General features: G+C 48.4%; 1 protein-coding gene across 5 annotated transcripts in view; it reads right to left on the bottom strand.

Annotated features, from left to right (window-relative positions):
- The window catches only part of Lpp (LIM domain containing preferred translocation partner in lipoma), a 658,136-nt gene that overhangs the window by 598,062 nt on the left and 42,040 nt on the right, over nucleotides 1–18,034 (bottom strand). Inside the window, exon 1 of one of the 5 annotated variants that reach the window (XM_023700941.1) lies at nucleotides 4,842–5,045. The exons of the other annotated variants lie outside the window; for them this stretch is intronic. The gene's annotated coding sequence lies outside the window, so the exon portion shown is untranslated. Of the gene's footprint in view, nucleotides 1–4,841; nucleotides 5,046–18,034 lie in introns of those variants that run through there. 5 annotated transcript variants of the gene reach the window in all.

Genomic DNA, 18,034 nt, shown 5'->3' with positions numbered 1-18,034 from the left:
GGAAGGAAATGGAGGGGGAAGGGAAAAGAGGGACGAGGGGGAGGGAGGGGGAGGGGAGGGGCGAAAAGGGAAGAGAGGGGGAAGGAAATGGAGGGGGAAGGGAGGGAAGGGAAAAGAGGGACGAGGGGGAGGGGAAAAAGGGGAGCGGGGAGGAGAGAAGGGGGAATAGAAAGAGAAGAGAGGGGAGGGGAGGCAAGAGAAAGGGGAGGAGAGGAGAAGGAAAAGAAAGAGAGAAAGAAAAACTAATATATTAAATATGGCCCATAAAGTCAACATCACTCAGAAAGTTCCATATGCTTGGTGGGAAAGAATGCCTTATAAAAACACCCAGGGAAAGCAAAGGAAGCTGCGCATTCTGCCGGGCTTACTCGGGCATTCCAGCAGCTCTCAGCAGGAAGTCAGAAGCAGGAAGCCACTGCCCCAGCCCCTTGGCCCAAAGCTCTAGGTTAGAAACCAAAGCAAGCAGAGCGCGCACCCTCTCTAGGTTGGGAACTGCAGCTGCTCCACTGTGTGGCCTTGAGGCACCGGTTTTCACCCCCTCTGGGTCACTCTCGGCTGATGTTTCTCTGAAAGAAATCTCGCCTGACATCCTACACAGGATCCCTGCAAAGCGCGCCCCAACCCACCGACCCTGTGCAGCCCGCCTTTGCAATCCTCCCCAAGGACCTCTGCGCCCCTAAGCTACGTTTCTTACTTTGAGAAAATGTCTCTAAATCACTCCTAACCCGCCCAAACCAGGCTTGAGTTTGCAATCCTCCTGCCTCAGCCTCCCGGGAACTGGGATTCCGGGAGGAGCCACCACACCCAGCTGCTCTCTGCTTCTGCTCTGGACCGGGCCTCGCAATGAAGGCCCCTGCCCACAGCAACCAGAGAGACGCCTGGCACTTAGCTGGGATGGAGCCCGTCCTACCTGGGCTTGGCTCTCCCGCCTGCTGAGTGCCCCCAGCCTCCCTGGCTCCACTCCCCTGCGTCTTCCCAGGCAGCCTTGTGTTCCTGAGACAGAGCTCACTGCCACCGCAAGGCCTGCAGCGCTTTCATGGACCGAGATGCTTTGCGGGACTGTCCTGGCTGCAGGCAGCTCTCAGCGCCCCACCCCACACCGCCTGCGCCCCTGGGAACCCTCTGGAGGGACGGCCGGCCAGACTTCCACGTGCATGTCTCACGGCCTCCCGACACGCCTGCTGGAGTGTGAGCTCGGAGAGACCACAGGTTTGCGGGTTCCTGCCTGTCCTCTAAACCGGGCGCTGTGATGCTGCCCAGATCGGTCCCGGGCACACAAGTGGGGACTCAATAAAGATTTATTAGGTACAACGGATACAACAAAAGGGAAAGAAACTGCTCCAAAGGAGGGAACAACTGGGATGAGAGAAAGGGGAAAAAAATATATGCATACACACAGGACAGCTCATTGTCCCGGTCATAGTTCTGCTGATTTCTGCTGGTCTACTGAAAGGGGCAGTTAATACTTAATTTTTTTTCTCTCCTTTCTAATTTTTTATAGTTTTTTTACCTGTGTTGCATGCTTATATCTGGAAATCTGAACAGCGATTTGAAGACAACACATAAAGCAATCACCGCTGAATTCCTAGCATTTTGCTTAGTGAAATTTTGCATCATATGTAATGAGCTTCCTTACTATTTTTTAATTCCCTTTAAACTTTTTTTTAAGAAGTTTTTTAAAAATTTATTTAAAAAAATAAAGATTTATAAAATTAGTTAAGCACAACACCGACGGAAGAAGCCTCAGCAACCTCGGGGAACACAGTCCACACAGCGACCACCGTCTTGGGGTCCCAGGTACTAAAGTGTGCTAGGACTTGAGCAGGGATTGACACTGTTAGGCCTTTACTGGTCTCTTGGGTAAAATTGGCACAGCACCTGCCCTGCAGAAGCATGGGGGCAATTAACACCGTGCAGCACTAGGGCCACTGTGCCCAAGGCACCCTTATCTTGGGCAAGACCAGGGAGACCTAAGAAGGAGCCTATGGGCAACACTGAGCGAGGAGGAGGTCCAGTCAGAAACGTGCTCCACCGGCCCCCAAGGGCTCCAGGAACACAGCACCCAGCCTGCACCATTCATTTCCATGTTCTGCCTTCCTCCAGAAAAGATCCAAATTTTCTGATGAAACATGAAACCGCGGGCCCGCACTAACCTACTAAATGCGTGAGCTTGGGCCAGCAAGATAGCTCAGAGGACTAAGCACCTGCTTAGGCAAAGGCAAGGACAAGGGTTCCATCCCCAGCAGCCCAGGCCACACCAGCTCTGCCCCTGGGCGCCATGAGCCAGCCACCGAGACTAGGTGTGGTTGCACAGGCCTGTAATTACAGCACTGGGGAGGCTGAAAACAGGAGGATCACTAGGAGTCCAAACTAAGTAGTGAGACCCTGTACCAAATACATAAAAAAAGAAAAAAAAAAAAAAAAAGCAATCGGTCCATGATGTTCAACATAAGAGAGAAAGATGGAACAATAGCAAGGAAGGTAAGACGGGTAGGAAGACTATGGCAGGGCAGCAGAGCACGGATCCAGACGTAGGAGCCCAAAGCTTCACACCATTTGCCAGAGGCAGGCTTTAAATTTGGCTGAGCTTCCCAGAGGCCAATATAAAAACAAAGCAAAATATCTGTGCAGAATCCCCAGGAACACTCAGTGCCTTGAACTGTCACAGCAGAGAGAGGGGACATGTTACCACCCAGCCAAGCAGCACCATCTTACCACACTGTCTGCTGTCCACTGGATCCTGATTCCAAACACTCAGAAGCCAAACCACTTGGGTCCATTCACAGGCGGCTGTGACTCAATATCCTGAGTGTCCAGTCCAATGCAAGGCACCCAGTCGGTAATCGACCATGGCAGTTGTCCCTACTATTGATATCAGTCTTCCTGCTGGTATCCCCAGTGCTGACTTCCTAGTGCCCTTGCCTCTCTGCATCATAACAGGAAAACACCCCAAGTCTCCCCTTTTCAAGGCAGCCTCCTCTCACCTCACTGCAGAGCTAAAATCCCTGCCCCACTCCAGGGGACCCAAGGAGGTGACATCCTGCATGCAATGCCTGGAAGCCAGGCAAGTTCCTTCCTCCTACTCTCCACAGCTGCTTGCCCTCGTCTGGCCACAGGCTGGAACAAATGTGGATCTCAGAGCAATTCCTGCTCTGAGGCCTTTGCCACCTAAAGCCACTGGCATCAAAGTGCTTCCTCCAAAAGCTGTGCCTCCTCCCTGAGGGGACAAAGGGAAGCCCTAAGCCGATCAGAAACTGATCCTACGTCCAACATCTGCTGATGATGGCTCTGCAGCATCTCAAGGTCATGGAGGAAGGTGCCCTCTTACTCTCTGTCTTCCTTTGGTTACATCAAAGCTGACCAAAATTGTGTAGGTGTGTGTGTGCATGCGTGTCTGTGTGTGCAGGTGTGAGTGTGTGTGTGTGTGTGTGTGTGTGTGTGTGTGTGTCGAGTCTAGACAGAATCAGGGTTCACTTTTGAATAAGAATAATACTCCCCAGCTCTTACAGCTTCACAAATAGCCACAGAGACCCAGACAGAAAGCCCTGCTTGATTTCTTTCAAGGCCTGTGCATCAGTAGTCACCGCCAGAGATGAATCAGGAATAAAAAGTCTACGCTGCTGAGTTCTGCCTTCTGGACAAGCTGTCCTCCCCTTTCAGGAAAGAAAAAGAGATAAGCAGCAGAGGAAACCAGAAGGTCACAGTTAAACAACAATCATATGACCGAAAGAAAAGAAAGCTACTGGAAAGCCAGGAAGGAAAAGGAGAAAGAGATGAAATGCAAAGCAACAACCTATTGAAAGGAGCTCTGAATGCTTTAATTTTTTCTCTCTTTTTTAATTTTTGGCCCACTTTGCATGCTTATATTTAGTAATCTGAGCAACTGATTTGAAGACAACAATACGCAACATAACAAGCATTGTTGAAGTTCTGTCATTTGGTTTAGTGGAATTCTGTATTGTTTCTAATGGTTTTGTTTACTTTTTTTGCCCTTTAAAAGATAAAAATAGAAAAACAATAAAATATAATAATCAGACAATAACAAATTCAAGCACGGGAGCCCATGCCACAGGCTGAAAGACGTCTGAACTGGGAGCAGCAGGATCTAGCCCGCCTGCCACCAGCTACTCCCATAGATGGAGATGAGTCCAGCATCTCCAGGCCCCCTACTCTACAAAATGGACATTCACCTGACTTGCCTATGTAAGGCTGGTAGAAAGCGAAAGAACCAGCCAAGTGCTAGGTTCTAATCCTACCTAACTAGCCAGTCCTCTTCAGTGTAAGGGAGCCCTGCTCCCTGGGACCCCTGCTCCTCAGGAGTCACAGAGAGATGAAACCGAATCATCTCTCAGACTCTTCGTGACTCTAATAACTCATCTAAAATGCACAATGTCCTGCATGCAAGATATGTATCCCATGGGGTGGCCGCCACCCAAGCGCCATATGCTGACATGTGGCATTCTCTTAATTCTCACCATAACTCTGCTTTACAAGGTAAAGCCTCCCTTCCCCCAGGTGTCTACAGAAGCCTCCTTTGGCTTTTCAATCGAACCCTGGTCACCAGGAAGATGACGCTCCCAAATTATCTTTCTGCCCAACTCAAATTAGGCCTCTGGTAGCAGGAAATATCTGTCTCCTGTTTTTTTATATACAAATAGATCTTTCCCTCGGGCAGATCCATTTCTGAGTCTCACTGTGAGCAGTCTCCCCTGGGACAGCCGCACTCCATCCCCAAATTGAAGCAGTCAGTGTGCCGCCCAACAAATCTCCCATCACCAAGCAAGCGAGCCCTGGGTCTGCAACCAGGAATGCCACTCACTGGGCAATCTTGATGTACTTACGTGAGGTCAGGCCCACAGCCACGGCCTTGAGGGCTCCCTCACTCCCTCACACGCCCTCCTGCAGTCCTCCTACAGGACACAGCAAAGCGGTGGCCCTGAAGCCCGAGGGAAACAGAGCTGAGACATTGGCTCCTCCTCAACCTCCAGAGCAAGGGGCAAAGGAATGGAGGGGGCAGGGCAAGGGCAGCAGCAGGGGGAGGGGGCAACTTTGTCTCTGGAAACAAGAATTCAAATCCTGCTTCTCCTAAACCCTGAGTCACCTCCTTCTTCTCCAATAGATCAGTGTGGTGGGTAAACATTGCCAAATATGGAGAAGCAGGCTAGAGGATGTCAGAAAATTCGTCCTTCTCTACTCTGGCACTTGCCAGTAGAGCATGCCCGACCGAAGACAGAATTCCTTACTGGGAGTAAATTATTATCTCACAGAAGTGGAGCCTCAGCAGGGCCATACTATTCTGTAATGGGAACAAGCCACCCCTGCCCTACCTCAGAAACCACTGGTGTGCAGGTCTTAGGTTCACCTGTGGAATGGACAATTGAAAATGCAGCAGTCTGAAATACAATAACCAGTTTGACTCTTGGGCCAGGGGTCCTCCTGGAAACGTGGTCCGGCACCTGACTTGAAAATGCAGAATAAAACCAGACTCCCAGCTGAGCACCGTTGTGGATGGGAGCTGGGTGAACTTCCCAGTTTAATTTGTGAAATTAATTCTCACCCTGAGGTTCTGTGAATGCTGGATGACTAAGCTGAGTCAAAGAAGCAGACCCGGAAGGAACACGGTCTAAAAATGACTCCAAACTGAATGAAAGGAGAAAGAAAGAGAGAAGAGAGTTGTGGGGAAGTGGAGTTGTGAGGCACAGGGGTCTGCTCAGAAAAGGGAATCCAACTGCCATGCATGGCTATCTGGTGGTTCTGTGTCACAGAACGGTCTAGTTCCTTCTCAGAAGGCCTAGGAAGGAGGAAGCAGGTAGTAAGGAATACTCCTCATTCTTTCACCACCACAGAGAGTCTTCCAGTATCCCCAGCTCTTACAGCTTCCTTCCCAGGCAACACTCAGCAGAGGAAAGAGATACTTCATGGAAGATAGTTGGGGGGTGGGCGGGTGTTAGGTGAGCCCTTCCTTAGAGTCATCTCCCAGTTCCTGGCTCTTGCGCTCCAACCTTGAGGTTGCTTGTCCTCATCCCAGGGAGGATTCAGACCACAAACAGCTCTGCACATGGAGTGAAGGGACCCAAAACCTGAACCCAAATCCCTCGAGAAGAGGCTGCCTCAGTCAGCTCTCCTCCTGCAGTCTACATTTTCTCATGGAGAAACTGTGTACAGTCAAAAATGATCCAACTCTGCACATACGCTAACAGCAGGTTCTACTTGTTCTACATGCTGTATAGTCAGCTGCACACTTATGTTGTTTTGCATTTTAACAAACACACCACAAGCAAATATACCCTATTTAGTGCACGTTTAATAAATGAACATAGATACAAATGACTATTCATATAAGTAAGGAAACAGGGTCAAAAACCTTCCACCACACACCAGAACCAGAATTCAATGAATTGTTCTTGCCACCGCAACTTTCTCAGAAGATCCAAAAGAGGCAGAGGAGAGAAAGAGATGCTCCTCCCCCTCCTTTCACCAACACAGCTCCCACCAGCATCCCATGGGGGAACCTCCGAGGAGGAAAGAGAGACTTCATGGAAAACAGTTGCCTAGGGATAGCCTGAGAGCTTACAAGATCAGGGTCCACAGGGTGAGTGTCAGGAGAGAGATGAAAATCGGAATGCAAGAGTTTACTTTTTCTCCCCATTTCTCCACTATCTGGAGGTCAGATTCCTTGCCTACAAAAGGATGGTTCACTTCCTCATGTCTGTGTGTCCGTCTTCCTCATGGCCACTGAGAACCCCTGGCCCAATGCTTGACTGCTTGGAGCCCTACCCCAGAGAGCAGAAACCATTACCTCCTACAGCTGCCCATTCTGGCTTTCCACCAGGAAATTCTTCCTTGTATGGTACCAAATCCTGGCTCCCTGACCTCACTCTGCTTCTTCAGACCATATGTCAACCAGTGTTGTTTCACTGGTTTGGAATTCTTGTAGGTGAGTTGACCATGAGTACAGAGACAAAGCTATTCAAGACCTCAGCCCTCAGTCATGCCCACTGTTCTCCTGAACACATCGACTGCTCACTCCTCCTGTATTTGCTGCCAACTTGAAATCCATTCCTTTTGGGTTTTTCCAATGTGCTATTGCTAAGCAACCCATTCAACATCTGTAATGGTGGCCATGCAGACTCACAAGATGTGCCCTATAAAACCCAGGCAGATGTGTTTGTGCAGTGTGAAACTAAAGAAGACTGGCCTTCAAAGCCAGCTCTGCAGCTCTACCTCTCCACAGTGCACTGCCCGTGCACTGAGGTCTTGCCAGACTTAAAAGTACCTCCAGGATACAGGGCTGATCCAAGGGAGAGAAGGGGACAGAGAGAGACAGAGACAGACAGAGACAGAGAGACAGAGACAGAGACAAAGACTGACCAGAGATAGACACAGACAGAGAGAGAGTGTTCTATGGGAAAAGAGGGCCTTACAAAGCAGTTTTAAGAATAACGAAGCAGGGCAGTGGATTCAATTTGCTAAACACAGTGTTGGAAGCCTACGATTGCTAAAAACTCTGAACAGGGTATTTTTAGTTTTGTTTAGAAATGAAAGATGTTCTTTTCTTCCAAAGTTCTAACGAGGGGCCAGAGAGATGGCTCAGTAGGATAAGCGCTTAACTGGCAAATGCAAGGATCTGAGTTCAATCCCCAGTTCCGCCAAAAAAAAAACAAGTTCTAACCCACTACTTCAATTCATTTTTGCTTCCCATCAGATGTGTGCCCTACCATACACTAAACGCTTTTCCAGACAGTCTCATTTAATCCTTACTAAGAACTATTTCTGGGGACAGTACTACACACACTCCATTGGCTGGGAGGAAAGCCGAGGTTTGGAAAATAAGTATATTATGAGTTCAGACCAAAAGAAAGAAGTCAAAAAAGTCCCAGTTTCAACGTTGTCCCATGCTCACTGCTTGGCATCTAACTGTTGAACTTTTCTAAATCTCAGTTTCTACACCTGAAAATTAAAGATTAAAATAGCACCTCTGCCACCCTCTCAGAGCAGTTACGAGGATCAAATGAGATAATGGGAGTGAAAGCCCTCTGGAAAAGAGGAAGGCAGTATAAAATGTAAGGGATTATTGTGTGATTACTTGTAAATGACTGCACTCCATTACAAACACAAGGAATGAGGAATGCCGAGGTCATCCGTAAGATGAAGAAATGTTAGGCTCTAGAAATTCAAGGAGCATCCGCTGCTCTGTGGGGCTGGGGCTGGATGCCGCTCACTCTTGCAGTTCAAAGCTCAGCAGCGGCTGTCAGACTTACAAACTCCAAGGCACATGTGTATAGGACTCACAACAAAATCTCCCCTTCCCACTAAACGCAAACGCTAGGCCAAAAGGAGGTAATAGAAACACTTCCAGAACCCTGAGATTCAAAGTTCCAGAAACGTGGCCTTCAATATTTTCCTTGGAGGAGTTGTTAGACGCACAAACTCAGATCGCTCTGTAATAAGTCCATGGGGAAATAAATGCACGGTAAGGAGCTATTTACCAGAGAGTACTGAGGAGGCACCCAAGCATGAATTAATCAAGGGCACGAGATAGTGCAAGTTGCAGAGACCAAAATGATAGTAAATCTCCAATCCCTTAAACCTCCCGGCCCAGCTCGTAGAGGCTGAAGCTGGAAATCTGGTAACCTAAGCAGCAGGCTGAGCATGCACTGCAGAGGAAGCTGGCTAACATCCGGGCTCTCTCCGCACATCGCCCTGGAGGGCCCCCAGGATTCCTGGGACCTGAGGGGTCCCCACGATTCCTTGGAAAGCAAATCCTGGGATGGCTACTTTCGGATCTCTCCCAGCCCCACTGATGAACGGGATTTTCCTCCACGCCTACAGAAAACCTCGGCATCCCTGCCATTTCTGGCTGGGCGCTTCTTCCCCAGAAATCCCAAGGCTGACGCTGAGCGCACACCTGGAGGATGCCAGTTTTCTGGTTTGTGTTTCACCATTTGCTTTCTAGTGCTGAACATCTGGAAAAGCATTCAATGCAGTCATTCCCAAGTGTGTGAACACCTACTGTGTGCATGTGTCTGCATCTCAGGAGAGGCCACAGCAAGGCCAGAGATGCAGACAAGCCAGGGAGCATCCAAGCCTGCTGCGGGAGAGGCGGACTGTAGCAGAGGGCAGGCTGTGGCAACACCACAAGTTCCCTGACTTCCTCTCGATGGCCACCCTAGACTTTGGGGATGCGAATTAAAAGTGCACGATGCAAGGGCCAGGACGAGGGCCAAAGGGAAGTCCAGGCAGGAGGAAGGATACAAACCTGGGCAAGGAGATGTCCAGGAAATATGGCCAGAAAACAGCAAACAAACAGCCCCCCACTAACAAGATTTGCAGGCTGTGAGTGAGAGAGGTGCAAAGATAGGTGGAGAGAAACACTGACAACTCAAAAAGGTCAATTGATAACAACTTACTGTAGGCAAAGGTGATTATATTCTATTTCAAAACTAAAAGTGGGGTGAGGTTTCTTTCTTTTTGAGAAATAAAGTTTCAATGATACTATTGATAAGTTTACAAAAAACAGAATAAGCCCTTTGGTTCTTCACTGACAAATAGCAGTAATCACTGTAATTTCATGGCTATTTACCCTGTGCCAGGTATTATACTAGGAAGGTTACATAGAGCATCTCATATAACCCCAGCAGTAACTACAGCAATAACTGTATGACAGATGAGGAAACAATGGCTTAATGGAAAAGTGGATGGACAGATCCAGACAGAGATAGTAATGCAAGAGGCCAGGATGAACCAATTCACAGTGCAAAAGAGGCCCCTTGCAAGTCAAGTCAACACTCTGTCTTCTTCCCACTATCCAGATTCTTTTCATTTCACTTGCATTAGATGAAATCCTCTTCACGAAACAAGCATGCCTAGTAACTGACAGGTTCTGGCCCTGGTATGAATTGCTGAATTATTATGGTGGTCATCTAATATGGCTGAAGCCCTTAAAACAACAGCTTATCTTCCCAGCGACCACCTCCCACTTCTTCTCCAACTCAGCCCAGGGTGCAGTTTCTTTCACCTTTCCTACCACCTCAGGGAAGACCCCAATCAGCTCCTCATGTATATTTAAACATCCCCTTCAAACTCCATCCCTGGTAACAGGCCATAAAAGCCTTAGCTTCCTTTTGTTTCAATCCAGAGAATTCCTCGTCTTCCCCAGATTCTCTCCGTGTCCTCAAAGATATAAAGCCCCTTTCCCTTTTTCCTTCTGCCTGTTTCTCTGCTATGACGCTACCAAAAACCTATCAGTAACCATATATAGAAAAACAACTATCACCAGAAGTAGTTAGCAACACTTCTGACAAGCAGACCCCACCAGATCCCTGACTACAGAAGCCAAGCCTTTGTTCGCAGCCTCGGGTACACAGTAGACACTCAATAATGGCATGTATGTACACAGATGAAGTCTTGGAAGACTGGGCCAGGAAAGCAACACTATTTTCAGTCTTTTCTGCATAGAAGTTGAGCCAACCTCAACACAATGTCCAGGGTCCAAGGAGGACACAGCCAGATGCATATCAGGTATGGGGAGGAACCTGAGTCTCCCACAGGTTCCGGAAAGCCTCAGAGGGGAAAGTGAGTTAAAGGGGGTGCTTCTAACAATGCACCCCAGAGTGAGGAGCTTCAGGGTGGAAGTCTCAGTGCTACAGTACCCTCTTCAAGATGGGGCTACAGTCCCCCAGGCCCTCCCTTCTCACCTCCTTTGTCACCTCCACCCCAGCGCCCTAGCTGAGGCTCCCAGGCTCAGGGCAGCTCAGCTTAGAAACCACCAGTCTGCAGCTTCTCAAGGTCCCTTCCAGCTTTGCTGCAGCCGTGCTAATGGCTCCTTCTTAGCAAGCAGCTCTAGATCTTCACCAGCGAGACAGGAAATATGTGCTATGGATACGGCTCATCAGAGGAGGTCAAAAATAAGACGCTCTGGACTAGAATCTATTTGGGACCTGTGTTCTCTCAATCAAGTTTTTAGCCTCTGTAAACCTTACTTATGTCATCTGTAAAATGCAAAGTACTGTACTATTTAATTAATAGCACTTTGATGAGTAGGAACTTATCTAATGAGTCTGAAGAATGCTACAATACATGCCGTATTATGACCACTCCATGTATTTATCCATGTGCACAAATGGAAAGGCCGGTAGTGCATGCTGGGAAAAGGAGATGCTCAATAACTAGCAGCAGCCCAGGCCTTTCTGCTTATGTACAAGTCCAGTGTGAGCAAACACTAGGACAGCCACACAGAATCACTAACACCTATTTTGGGTCCCAAATTCTCTACAGTTCATCTTTGAAAAACCTCAAAGTTTGTCCCTTGAAGTGGTGGCTATCTCAATAAGGTGTCACCAAGAATGTTGAAAGTAAAAAACAAAATAGTTTGGCAAATCCACCGCTCCACGTCATCAGCCCAGATCCAAGTGTTGGTTTTCGCATCTCTACTCCCCACCGGAGCAGCCCCAAATTCCCTATTTATTCTCTGAGCTTAACATCCTGGTTTGTGAAATCTGGTAAAAACAATCTACCTTTCCTCCACCTCGCCACAGGGTAGTACAGAGCAAAGGTGGACAGGTGCAAGCTTTCTTCACTGTGCAACACACACACACACACACACACACACACACACACACCCCTTGGCGGTGGTTCTGTGACGGAGCATACTCAGCAGTGTCCTTACTGACCTGCCCTTAGCCCCAAGGTGGGTCCACAAATATCCATATAGTGTTAAGAAGAAATGCTTTTGTATTTCTTTGTAACTGCAGAGCTTTTCACATGGCTTGCCTTTTGAAATGTTTATTATCAGATACACCCAGAACACCCAGTTTGCAATCGTAGAGTAAGTGGCTGAGCAGGAAGCCACACGCCAGCCTGCGGCCACAGAGCCTCTGCACACTGCACTGTCCCCATACAGCGTGCAGTGCAAGTCCTGCTCTAAGGTGCAGTGCTGTTCCCAGGCCAGTTCACCCCATGACCCTGGGCCAATCACTTCCCTCCTATGAAACACAGCTTCTTCATCCATAAAATGAGAGCTCTCATCACCCCACCTATCTGTACCCCCTCATTTCTTCCCCCGAAGACTTGAGAAGTGAAACCATAGACAGCAACTACCAAGGTGATAACTCACAGGTTGTATACTCCCAAAGAACAGAGACTGACCCAATGCCAAAGGCCACCAGGACCCTACAAGCCAGCATAAGAAACACCTGGTTGCAGTCATCACCACCCCACGAGCTCCCCAAGAGCAAATGCAGTCATGGTCACCGTGCATGAAGCTGCTTGGCAAATTGCTGGTTTGAACCAGCCATCAATGCAAAGCTCATATGCAAGAGCATTTACACGATGGACACAACATGTACCCCACATATCTCATGGTGTAGGGGCCCATGAGGGAAGGCTATGAGAGGATCTTCCTCTCCTCTCTTCAGTGGAGGCACTTAGGGCTACCTGTGTGACACTTGGAGGGCAGAAGCGAAATGAAATCTTCTTGCTACTATTTCTGCTTGCAAAGCACACTGTGGGGTGGGAGAAGGCCAAAAGCCATGCCCTTCGCAACGCAGGGCCCAGGCACCAACCCGGAGGGCAGAGGGACCCCACAGTAGCTTCCTAACCCCACCTTCCTCATGTCCTCATTGGAGGTGAGAGAGAAATACTTCAAACCAGTAGCTGCAGAGGTAACCTCCTGGCTTCCTCTCTCCCAGCCTTTCCAATGGTCTTGTGGGTCTCTCTCTCCCTAAATTAAGCCCTTCCCACCTAAATTACAGGATTTCTCCTGGACTTAAGCATCCAAGAGTCAAGAAGGTTAAAAATCAGGTCAATTAACTAATCATTCAGTCTTATTCCTTTTTTTATTTCAAGCTATCTGCTTAATTTTCATTTTTCTTAAAGGAGATTCAACCCACAAAACAAACCTTTGTGGTCTGTGGGAAAAGTACATACAAGATAGATTCATGAGAGGGTGGAGCTACTGTCATAATAAACTCAATCTCATCTTAGTAGTATATGTTGGTAGGACCTGATGTTTACATTCCTTGTGGGAGCCGGTCCGTACACAAAGCACACCTTAGCGACTTCTCTTCTCCCTCTCTCTGCGCCACCCATCACTCACCCTTCACCCTCATGTTGTATGTGCCAGTAGCACAGTGTTTGCATTCCCTGGGGGAGCCAGCACACGCACGTAACCCCTCTCCTTCCCACTTTCTTCCTTTCCCTCCTCTCCTTCCCTGCACTCCACGTCTTGATTCGCTCTCCCCTTGAGAAAAATCCACTCCCTATTATCTGTCCTTTATTTTGCTCTTTGGGGCTGATTTACTTTGGTTAGCATGATGATCTCATTGTCCTATAAATGACTCAGATTTACCTTCCTTTATAGCACAGTAATACTCCACTGTGTGAAGTATTATGTTATCCATTCATCTGTTGCTGGACATATAGGCCATTTCCAAGAGCTCACTACTGTGAGTTGTGCTGCAAGAAGCATGGGCATGCAAGGATCACTGAGATCTGATGTATGTAACTCTGTCAGAAAGATATCTAGAAGAAAAATTCAGTCTTATTTTTTATCTGCCCAAAATGAATCTCTTCCTATACACAAGACCTCTCTTGCCTCTGCGAAGAAAAGAAAAATATTTCACTTTACAATAGACCCAAAATAAGTAACAGGTCATAAGCAAATGAGAAGCACACACAGTAGTTTAACCCTCATGTAGCAGAAGCCCTAATTCCTACCAAATGAAGCATGCTCACTGCATAATTACTTTTTCCTGAGAGTCCCATTTGTTTTCCAGCATTGCCCCTCAGCCACGGTTACCACATACTGGCCCGTGTAGTCTGTGTACCCGGGGCACAGGATGCCAGGAATATCTGCTCCTCTCCTTCTCTGATCATTGGCTGAAAGGAGCCTGGGCCACGCCAGTTTCCCCCATGACCCCAGCAATATGTGCAGTTCCAAAACTTGGCTGCTACATCAGATGGAGAATCTATTTTCCCTCCCCTGGAATCTGGGTGAGTCTGAAACTATTCCAACTGGTGGAAGACAGTGAAGTGTTACTGTACCCACCTCCTTCTCTCTGTCTGCCTCTCTGTGTCTCCTCTGTCTCTGTCTCTCTCCCCCCACCGCACGTGTGTGTTTGTGTGTATGTGTGTATGTGTGTGTACATGCGTGCATGCTTCTCCCCTTTAAAGTCTGCCCTTTGAAACCAGACACCACACTGGGGGAATTCCAGGCCACACGCAGAGATCACACATAGATGCTCTGGCCTGGTAAAGGTCTCTTAGCTAACTTCTAAGCGAGCATTCAAATGCCGGCAGCACCCTGCTTTCCCATTTTCCCACTGAGGCTCCCGGCCTTGTACAGCACAGAAAAGCCATCTCCTTCGCTCTGCCCAAATTCCTGACCCAGAGAAATCTCTGAGCATAGTACACAGTTGTTACATGCCACTAAGCCAAGGGGGTGATTTGCTGCACAGCGATAAAAACCTGAATTCAGCCCTTCCTTTTCCCTTCAATGAGCACCTGGTGACCACACAGACCTGTTCCTTCCACTGGTGACCCACGCTTATCACAAACACTGATTCCTCCAGGTGGTTAGGGATGGACTGAAAAAAGTTTGAGTTCAGTGACAAAAGCTAACTCTGGGAAGCAGTGCAGTTCCTGGAGAAAAGAAGAAACCAACAGAAAGATGGAGCAAACAGCCTCCACCTGCTGCATCTACTGAGTAAAACAGGAAGAGGACCACCAGGATTCAAGTTCCCATCTGTAGGCCAGCACTGGTAAGAAAGCCTCATCACTGAAGGGCTTGTGAAGATCTGAGAACTAGCCAGCCTCCTCCCCCGGCGCATGCAAGGCCGCACACTAACACCTACCCCCACTGGACCTCTCTGCAGACGCTGGGCTTCCACTGGCAAGCACCATCAAGTCTGCACATCAGCATCACTGCCATACTGCTGCTTCACTCGGCATGCAGCCCAGGGCTTCACACACAGCGGGTCGTCGGAAAGCGCCAGGCACATGCTACCGACTAAGCTAAAGGTCCTAGCCTTGCAAGGCCGTGAGGGCCGCTGGTGAGGGGCACGGTACCTGGAACCTTTGGTCTGGGTTTGGTGCCCAACTCCATCAAGTTCTGCTGGTGACGGGCTGGCCAAATAGCTCAGCAGATTAAAGTGCCTGCAAGCAGGCACAAGAGCCAGGGGTTCGATCCCCCGGGCCTGCGGTGCGGGTCCCGCGCCCGGGGCGTGCTGAGATGGCAATTGGGCCTGGGCATGGTGGCATGCGCCTATAATCCCAGCTCTTGGGAGGCTGTAAACAGGTGGACCACTATGAGTCCCATCTAGTAGTGAGACCCTGAACACCCTGTAGACTCTTCCCTAAAATATATTTAAAAAAAAAAAAAAATCTGCTGGTGGCATAAGGCAAGGCCTAAGGGGTTTCCTTCTGTGTAGCACATGGACAGAAATAGCACCTTCAACACAGGTTGCTTTACAGTATCAGGAGACACTACAAATAAAGCAGGTAGAACGGCGACTGCACACAGTAGTGCTTACTAAGTGGCACTGAGTGTGTGAGCTGAGGAACAACCACACAGCAAAAGCACGAGTACTATGTTATAAAGAGAACACTGAGACTCAGACAGAATATAAAACTTGCCAAAGGTCAGAAGCCCACTGAGCAAGGGAGGGGGGGGGCTCCGGGTCCAACCCCGACCCTTCTACCCAATCCAAAGGTCTGGGCACCTCAGCATTCTGCTTCCCCATAAGCACATCTAATGGAATCTTTTTTCTGCGTTTAACAGGCTGCAGAAAAAGCAGCCCAGACATAACAGGGTTGGACCTCCGGAGCGTTCTGGGCAGGACACAATGATAAGGCCAGTGTCATAAGCCCTGCCTTTCAGCACAGTCAGCTCCTGTGGGTAAAATTAGCTCCGCTCCGCTCCAGTGCCGCCTGGAGCCCCAAGGCAAAATTCACCCCGGGCAAAGTACGACCTCACCTGACCCCCACTCTCAGGAAGGGTCCCTCATGCAGCTCATTAGGGCCTGAGATGACTCATTTTGCTCTTTCCTGTCTAGGGCTGCTGAGGTCACCTCTCTGCTATCCAGAAAAGCTGCTCTGAAGGAGAAGTAAAGATGCAAATGCAAGCAACCTTTCTTCATTCCTTTCCTCCAAGGACTGGGGTGCTGGGGTGCCGGGCTGCCTCCCCAGTTGAGTGCAGGGGAATAAAGTGCTCCTGAGTTACATAAGGCAGCTCAGCGACCCGTGGTGGACACAGCCCCAGGGGATTGCGAAGGGTCACAAGGACTGCCCTCTTTACTCTCCTGCTGATGGTGACGACCAAGGGACAGCCCTGATTCAATGTTCTTGGGTCCTATAGAACATAGTACGCTGATGAGGGCCACTAGAGACCTATAAACCAGGCTCAAGTGTCCCCTCTTCTGTGACCCTCCCTGCTCCCTGCCCCACCTGGCTGGACCTACCATCACAATGCCTTATCTCTGTGTTTCATTATTTATCATTTATTTGTTCAACAAATACCTCTCACATACTTCTTTTGGATTTAACAATGGAGAAAAGAAGACTGACCTCTGCCCTTAGGAAAAGGGAGCCAAGTTCAACACAATAGCCAAGCAAGAGGGAAGGGAACTAACAGGGGTCAAAGAGGGTTTATCAGAGAAAACTCTCCAGAGGCAGGGCACAAGAGAGCCATTCTGATCGGTTGGGCCATGGAGTGACACTTCCAACAAAGAAATAGTAGGAGTGAAAAACACGGAAGCCACAGAAACTCCAAGTATGCTCTAGTAGCACAGCATCATCTTAGAGATTTGCAAAATAAGGACAGAAAGAGGCAGGTGCCAAATCACACAGCATAAACACACGTTCATATGTGGAAGATGACTTTGGAAGCAGAACAAGGAAGTCAATGGATACAGATAAGAGTCAAAAAAGAAGACAGTCGGAAACTGTGGAAACATTCCTGGGCTGTGATGTAGAGGCCTGAACTCAGCTGCGTAGCAGAGGGGTTGACTGCGTAAGATCTGAGGACAACTGGACACAAAGGGGTAGGAAGGGACAGGGCATCCAGAAATCCGTTTTCAGGCCGAAGTGACTGAGCAGACACATGCCATTTTGCCCACCAAGGTAACAAAGCTTCAAGATGCTCAATTTCAGGTCTCTAACATCTCCAGGCACTTCCTTACCATGAACCTGGAGCTCAGGAATTCCAAACCAGGTTACTACAAGCACCAGGATGCACATGCAAGGGCGCAGGGAGGACTGAAGACAGAGCTGCGCAGTTCCTTCATCTACAGAATGAGCAAGAGCCAGGAAAGAAACGAGAGGCCAGAGAGGTGAAGGACAAGTGAAGGACACCAAGAAAGCCACAGTAATAAGCCACAGCAGTACCACCCAGACCAGATGACAGCACTGCTAAAAAGGAAACAGAATTGGTCTTAAAGACTTGAGTCAGAACAGCTTCCGTCAGACTAAAATGAATTCAGCAGCCAAGAGAAGACAGGACACAGAGACAAAGGAAAGGGTGGGTGGTACGGTGCTAGATAAGGGCACGTCCGTAGAGTTCACTTCCTCCAATGCAAAAGAAGCTTCTAGACTGTAAGAAATATAATGCAAGCCACACATATAATTATTAATCTCCTAGCAGTCTCTTTTGAAAAAGTGAGAAACAAAGAGCTGGGGATGTAGCTCAGCAGCACAGAACACTTTCCTAACACACGCAAGGTGCTGGGTTCAGCTCCAAAATAGAAAAGAAAAAAAAAAAAATCATGCATTGAGGATATAATGATTGGATATGTGCCAAGCATAGAAAAAGACCCTGGGTTTGAGCTTCAGCACTAGAAGAGGGGGGAAAAAGTAAAATGAATAACATTTAACTCAACATATCCAAAGCATCATTGCAAGGAGCAGTCAACATCTCCCAATTTATTAGTAAGATCTTTTACTTTGTTTAAACTAAGTCTTTAAAATCTGGTAAGAATTTTACATTGACAGCACAACTTAATTTGAACCAGTCACATTTTAAATTCTCAATGGCCACATG

This window comes from Octodon degus, unplaced genomic scaffold, assembly GCF_000260255.1.
Source record: "Octodon degus isolate 3935 unplaced genomic scaffold, OctDeg1.0 scaffold00128, whole genome shotgun sequence".
NCBI lineage: Eukaryota > Metazoa > Chordata > Mammalia > Rodentia > Octodontidae > Octodon > Octodon degus.
This window is presented reverse-complemented; position numbering and strand designations above follow the sequence as displayed.